Source organism: Sinocyclocheilus anshuiensis, unplaced genomic scaffold (genome assembly GCF_001515605.1).
Source record: "Sinocyclocheilus anshuiensis isolate Anshui unplaced genomic scaffold, SAMN03320099.WGS_v1.1 scaffold467, whole genome shotgun sequence".
In the NCBI taxonomy this organism is placed as follows: domain Eukaryota; kingdom Metazoa; phylum Chordata; class Actinopteri; order Cypriniformes; family Cyprinidae; genus Sinocyclocheilus; species Sinocyclocheilus anshuiensis.
In genome coordinates, this window is record NW_015549599.1 from 366,627 (window position 1) to 374,561 (window position 7,935).

Genomic DNA, 7,935 nt, shown 5'->3' on the forward strand with positions numbered 1-7,935 from the left:
TGTTTTTTTTTTTTTTTTTTTATCTTTTCTTGAAAAGCTTCAAAGGGCTCCTCAGAGGACTGTGAAAGATCTTTCTGAGTTTTTTCTACCAGTTTTCGGGTTCTTCAAATTACTTATGCACTCTGTGGCACTTCTGATGAAAAAGCAGAAGACTCGTGACATACATTTAAAACAATTCCCACATTTAGTCATTTTAATTTTTTTATTTTTCTTCATGAGGAACGTATCCACCTCCAGTCCTACACATTTACAGAGAATCTATCTAGGACAAGAACAGTTCATGTACAACATATAGTCTCTCTCTATATATATATATATATATGTATATATATATATATATATATCATTCAATGTCAGTCTTATACAATAACAAAATCCTCAAAAGCATTCAGTAAAAGTTTTAGGACATGACAGGAGCAGCAAGAGCAGCGATGGAATCTGTGGGAAGAAAACTGCTTATCAGTACTGTAGGCTGTTCCAGTTCATCATAAAATAACTTGTTCATCATTAATTATTTTATAGCCTATTCATGTTTGAAAAGTTGCATCAAAAACAGTTTTACCTCATGCCATCTTGTCTGTCAGACATTTAAGTTTCAACCCGTCAAATGCATAGCACGACCACAGCTGCAACAATGGCGCACTAGATTAATAGCGCCCCTGTTGTAGTCAGTGGAGCGCACGGAAACTTTGTTACATATAACAGCGAAGTCGCGTCGTGTTCCAGAAATTGCCGCGCATTTGTTTGGGAGGAGGTGAAACTTCCACAGTGGCGCCGGCACGTTGTTCGCTTTGAGTGTAGATCCGGTGAATGCTGCGTTTGTAGTAGGCTAGTGTTCCAAGCAGAGCTGGGACGTACATTTAAATAAATAAAAGGAAAAATGTGAGACTACAGACCTTTCCTATTTATACAGTAATAATTTGATAGGAATATAAAGTTTTCTCAGTCAAGTTTTCTCTTCGGACAGAACACAAAATGACCATTGACAAATCCAGTTTTAACCGGTTTGGCACAGACTACCCAACATTGGGTTACACTGACCCAGCGCTGGGTAGGTATGTGAGGCGGTTCATCATTTGTATTGACAGTAAAACTGACCCAGCAGCTGAGTTATAGAAAAACTACCCAGCACTTAGGTAAAAAAAATATTAAAGATGACCTAATAAACGGACCCAACAAGCTAAACCCAGCATTTGGGTAAAAAAAACAACAAACAAAAAAAACAGCATTTTTTAGAGTGCAGAAAAACCACCCAGCACCTGGGTCAAAAAAATATAAAAAATTACCCAATACAATTACCCAACAGGCTGAACCCAGCATTAGGGTTAACAAAAATAACCCAGCATTTTTTAGAGTGTGCATTCTCTTGAGATGAAGACTGCTGAATTGTTCCTAAACAATAATTGTATTTATTGAAAATGTAGTATAAGAATTGTATGGCTTCAGAAAACTTAAACTTAAACTTCATCCTAGTATCAAGAGAAAAATTTATTTAATTAGCGTGACAAAAATTTAAAAAAATTCTAAATGATCCTAAAAATCATATTATATTATATTATTTATTTTAACATAATATACAAAATATTATTTGTCCTTAATTTAACCAGGAATTAAAATTAAGTCATCAAAAGTATATTATATTATATTATATTATTTAATCATCATCATTATTATTATTATTATTACTTTAACTTTTTTATACTAGGTTGAAACATAACTCTCTCTCTCTCTCTCTCTCTCTATATATATATATATATATATATATATAGACAATATTTTTGTCTTTTTTGAGAGAATTTTAATTTTGCCTGAACTCTCCCTTTAACGGCAGCCGTCATTCATGACGAGGCGTAATTCATGACTCAACAGAAATGTAGGATTATTTGACATTATGCCTGAAAGTTGAGCCAAAGCACAGGATTTCTGTCCTGTTCTCGTGAATTAAGGTCAGACTGGACGAGCTTAAGAGGTTTAGACTCTTGCTCTTGTTTACGACAAACAACTGAAGCTCACTCAGATGACCCAAGACACTTGATGGCTGTTTCCATGCAAGAAAATCTGTAGTTAAAGTGTGCTTATAAAATAAAGCTGCTCTCACATGCATTTCAAGTAATAAGGAGGCGAGTGCGGCTTTTGCGGGACTCTCCAGGGGCCTCAAACTACAGGGCGGTAACAGCCCACCGCCTGCGAGGTTGTTGTGTAATTCCCATGCGTGCGTTTGATACATCTTTTCCCTGTCTGTCACTGATGTATCTGTAGAAAGACACTCAACCCTAGATTGCTTCCAGACCTCTGGGGCTTTGCAGGTCTTTTTCCAGACATCTCCAGCCCACCTCTTTGTCGAATACATACACGAATGGTATGGAATGGAAAAAATGGATCAGTCTCAACATTTCTCCACTCTTTTTCCAGTTTTTTTTTTTTTCTACTGCTGTTTAGAGATGTATCACTAACAAGTTGTTTACTTTTAATGACATTTAGTGATGTTACTAACCAGTTGTTTTTACTAGTGCTGGTTTATTTAATGGCTTTATTTTTCAGCTTGAGTTTATAGCTCAGTTGTTTTGACTTCAGTGTGATTGAAATGCAGTGCTAGTTACTCCAGCAACATAATATAAATATATTTTGAATTAATTTGCAGTTTGGAGTACAGAAATATTAATCGCAAAACTGTATGCATTTTTGAAGGCATTTTGGGAAATCACATCTTGAATATGTTCATGCATTGTGTTGAGTGAAGGTAACACGTTTATGCTTGGCAAAAGTTTGAGTGGCGTGGCGTCATAATGAAGCTGCATATTTGAGGAGGAAATCCAAAGATCACTTCCAAAAATTCACAAAACTTCCACTGTTTTGTTTGAGGAGTGAAAAGCACAAGTATTTAAACATTCTGTTATTGTCACGTGATGAGTTTTCTCCTCAGAATAACCTTCCAAAGCACCATAGTGACATGCCTAATCTATCAGCATTTTTTGTTTTGTTTTCCAGAACAAACATATATAAACATCCTTAAAACAAGATGTGTTATTAGAATGGAAACTGTAAGATGAGAATTGGAGTGTTGTTATTGTTAACTAAAATAATAACAGTAACAAAAAATAAAGTTGAAATGAACTAAAATGCACATATTAGATGAAAAAAATAAATGTTTCCTTGGCAAGTAACTGAAATAAGTTTAATTTGAAAAACTAAAAAAACATATTATCATTAGAAATGTTATTAGGGAATTTTTCCTTAACAGCTAATTGAAATAAATACGTTTATGTTGATATTATGATTTCTAAAGCTAACACTGAAATAAAAATAAATAAAAGAGCTAAATAGAAATCTTTAAAAAAATAAAATAAAACTGATTTAAAAAAATGAAAAAATTACTAAAAACTTTAAAATGAAAACTGAAAATGTAAAAGTAAAATTAATTCAAAACATGAATTAATACTATAGTAGCATATAATTAATACTGAATACTTAACATGTCTTCAATAACATTGATTTATTATTATTATTATTATTTTACCCCAATGACAATTTTTCTTTTTTTTTTTTTTTTTTTACATTAAATAGGTTTGGAATGACAATGGCAGTAAGAAAATTATGGCATATTTATTGTTTTGGCTAACTATTCTTATCAGTATTTGCACTAGAATAAATTAAAATTAGACTGCATTTCATTGGCTGTCTACATTACATTAAAAATATTAAAATATTGTTTTAAGCGTTTCAAGATCTTAACATTTTACAAACTTATTTAAAACAAGCTTATAAAAACAAACAAAGAACACCTGAACCTGAACCACACTTGGGGAACCATCCAGAGTGGAGGACTTTGTTGCTGCCCTACATGCCAAGGGCATAATGGGCAGTGAGTAAGTACATATAAAGACATTGTCACTTGTCAAAATCTTCTTTCATATTTTAGATATTTTCAATAATAATAATAATAATAATAATAATAATAATAATCAATCATTCATTCATTCATTCATTCATTCATTCATTCATTCATTCATTCATTCATTCATTCATTCATTCATTCATTCATTCATTCATTCACTGGGTTGTAGAACTAATACAATTTAGCTTTACACTGCTGGAAAATCCAGCTTACGGTGTTGAAGCTGGATTTTGGAGTATGGTAGTTGGTTTATTGCTTGTCAATGATGATCTACCAGCTAATGGAGCAACACACACAGGATGTAGGTATATCTGAGGGAGAAGGAGAGAGAGAGAGTTGTGTGTGTGATTGCTTGACTGCCCTGCTGTGTGTGGATGAGAGTTTGTGCTGTAAAGCTGCTGTTAGATCAGTGTGGGAGCCGTGTCAGAAATGGCCAATGCTCAGCGATCGCTGCGGTTTTCACATGCTTTCTTTTCTTGCTAAATTCATCCTTGTCCTCCTGCAGTACAGTAATCTCATGTCCCTCTTTGATCCTCCTCCTCTGGGTTGTGATTTTGTTGTGGTGTTTGGTTTGTTGTGCATTAGTTTCAGTCTGGTGGGTGTTTGTGTTGTTACACCTTTAAGAAACGAGCCCGTTTTTCCCTTTGTTTCCTGTTCCTGTGCTTTAGTTCCACTTCTCTGCCGGAATGACCAGGAGCAAAAAGAAACTTAAATGCATTCTTGCAGCATCAAACAGATGCAAATGTAATGTAATGTAATTACCATCATAAGAAAGTAACATACAAATAAAATATATAATCTGAAATAATATAAATTAAAAGAGAAATATTATAAATAGATTTATATTATAGATTTATAATATATAATATCATATTTTTCATATAAATATAATAAATAAATGACACTGGTTTTATATATACTGATTTCAGCCATTTGTGAGGTGGAGTAAGTTTAGACTCTGTCCAGTTTTTTTCTCACTTTTCTCTGGTGCTTTTCTCATGTCTATATTGATTTAGTGATAATACATTTTCTGATGATAAATACTAATATATATATATATATATATCACAACCAGCCTGAAATATAAACAATTTCTCATAAAATACAAATCAAAATGGTTTCAAATGAAGTGTACCTACTAACAAATATGAATCGTATTTTTGATGGGTGAAAAATCAATACAAATTACTTAGAGGGAATGTATATATTATAATTATTTTTACAGTAAATAATATACTCCAATAATATACTCACTTTTTCCCCTGGCTTTATTGGTTTAGTTCCACCCAAACTGGTTGCATTGCATTGCACACTTCATCGGAACACAGGAATGCCTTATAAAAGCTGCAAACTCCTTCAAAAATAAGATTTTGTTTGCCGATTATTAGCCTGAGTCTGTCCCTCTCGGCCAGCTGTTCAGTTTCCTCACAGGTGTGAGCAAGTGAACAACAAGCCCATCAATACTGAGCTTTCCTGCTGTTGCCTGCCCATCCAGTTAAACACTTACATTTGCCCAGAGTTACTGTCATAGGTGAAAATCCTGGGGGGGTGGAGGACAGGACCCCCCATCTGAGGGTTGTCCCCCTAAAAATATGATTAAAAACCACGCTGTGTATTGTAAATACCAATGTTTTATACTTTAAATAATTGTGTAAATAGTAAAACAACACAAACGGGGCAAAAATGCGTTTTAAGTGTAGACACATTTTGAGTCTCCCCCTCTCTTGCCTCACAGTGTTTAGGTCCAAATGCCTGCGTTCCTCTTTTATATCACCTACACACACACAAGTCCGGTGAGAGAGAAGTAAATAGCTGTGGAACTGCAGTAAGTAAGGCTGTCAAGGCTATTTTATTCACTTAAACGTCAGATAAAGTGATTATTTTCTCTTTAATACAGATGATGCCAATGTATTTTTCGATTAGTCCACTATGTTAGCAATAATAATGTTACCTGCTTGACGAAAAGGGTTGCCAGGGTTTCACAACAAAACCCACCCAATTTCTATTAAAAAGTAGCCCAAAAACTAGCCCAAACTAACCGCGTTTCGAGGGGGTCCCCCGGTAAAAATCGCGTTCCGGGGGCTAAAATACACGTTATTGGGGTCGCTTCAACCCACGGACATGAAAAACAACCCGAGGCAACAGTGATAAAGTAGTTGGAAAACCGCGGACTTGGCAGTAATGTCTACAATGGACACGAACGCTGTCTCGGCACGACCACAACAGCTTGAAGTTGTCTAATTTGGCACAGTCTCCCTGCTACACTAATAGTAAGGCTTTCCTCCCTTACAAATAGATTACAATTTTAGCTGGATTATTTGTGTACCCTTCAAAAATTGCTCTTGAGAAATGTTATGTTTATTGTCCTCCCCAACTGTTAGACGAAATGTACGCCCCTGGTTGCGACATTACTGTCGGATCCAATATAGTCGCACATCTTCGTCTTTTAGTTTCTGTTGACTCGTACAGCATGAATAAACTGGCAAAGAATTCTGCTTCATAATCTACTGTTTTTACGCCCCTGGTTACTGTATATGTCTATACTGTTGTACGGCCAATAAACTGAGCCTATGTGTCTTCCCTCATAGAAATCCTCATTTCATTTTAAAGTTGAAAGAATATCAGATGGCATCAGGTTATTAGAGATAAAACATCAGAAAAATCACCAGTCTAGCTAAAATTAGTACTAAATAAAATACTAAAATCTAAATACGAAATACTAAAATACTAAAAAGTCTATATAGTTGTTAATCATTTTTATTTAATATTTTGTAAGGGTTTTATCTGTGGTTAACTATAATAAATCTGGCTCCTAGGATGCAAAATGGAGCTGGAACAATACAACGGCACCATGAAGTCATAAGCATCATGTAGAGAAATGGCAGAACAGAAGCAGCAGTTAAATGGCCGTGATGGTGGATGTGCCTCAGTCCCAAATGACAGACACATGAAGCCAGAGAAAGGCAGATACTGAAAAGCAGAGCTAGAGAGAATCATCGGAGTCAAAGCCGCGGTAGATCTGCCATTGATAGAGGCTCCCGGGACTGGAAGAATGGCTTAAACAAATCCCAGGATATCTGGAGTCAGAAAAGTGCAGTCTGATACTGCGCTCAATCCACAAAGCCCAGATCGGCTGGAGCTTGAACCAAAAAGATCACTAACAAAAAGGACAAAAATATATATTTATTTCTCTCTACGCATTATTAAACTAAATTTTTGATTTCAAGTGCATACACTTGATTTAATTACTAAAATGCATTCTAAATAAATATTCTTTAAAACATTTTAAAGAATAGTGTTATGTAGAGAAGTGCTTTTTACAAATATGCAATCAAACATTTTGATGTATTATGGTATATATTTAAGGTTTTTATTTGCTACACTACCACCACTACTACTACTACTACTATTAATTATTATTATTATTATAATGGTTGCAAATAAAGTTTACTTTCTAACAAATATGAATCATGTTTTTAGGGTGTGTGTAAAATCAATACAAATTGTTTAGATCAGAGGTTCTTAACCTTTTTTCATGTGCGACCCCCTTTCATGAACGACAACGTTTTACACAACCCCAACCCCCCCCCACAAAAAAAAAAAGAATAATAATAGAATATTTAATATTATTTATTTTATAACATAAAAACAACATGAGTGTTTCTACTCACTCAGTGGGATGATTGGGCTTGGATAGAAGATGCGAGGCGGTCCACTCGTGGATGAATACTGCTGAGGAAAAGACGCAAACTCTCTTCAACAATAAGTCTGGCTCTGTACTTGTTCTTCAAGTACACCAGCGCTGAAAAAACAGACTCACAGAGATAGGTCTTTGCGTATGGGAGAATTTTTTTTCATTGCCATGTCAATCAGTTCTCGGTATTCGGCATGCACAGATATCCAATTATCCACCATTGGTTTCTCCGTGAACCTTTGCTTCAGGCCCGTGTCTGTTGCCATGTCAATCAGTGACTCTTCCAATTCAATCGGCATTCCAGTCAGTGATATATCTGTAAAAGGGTTTCTAATCCACTCCTCTG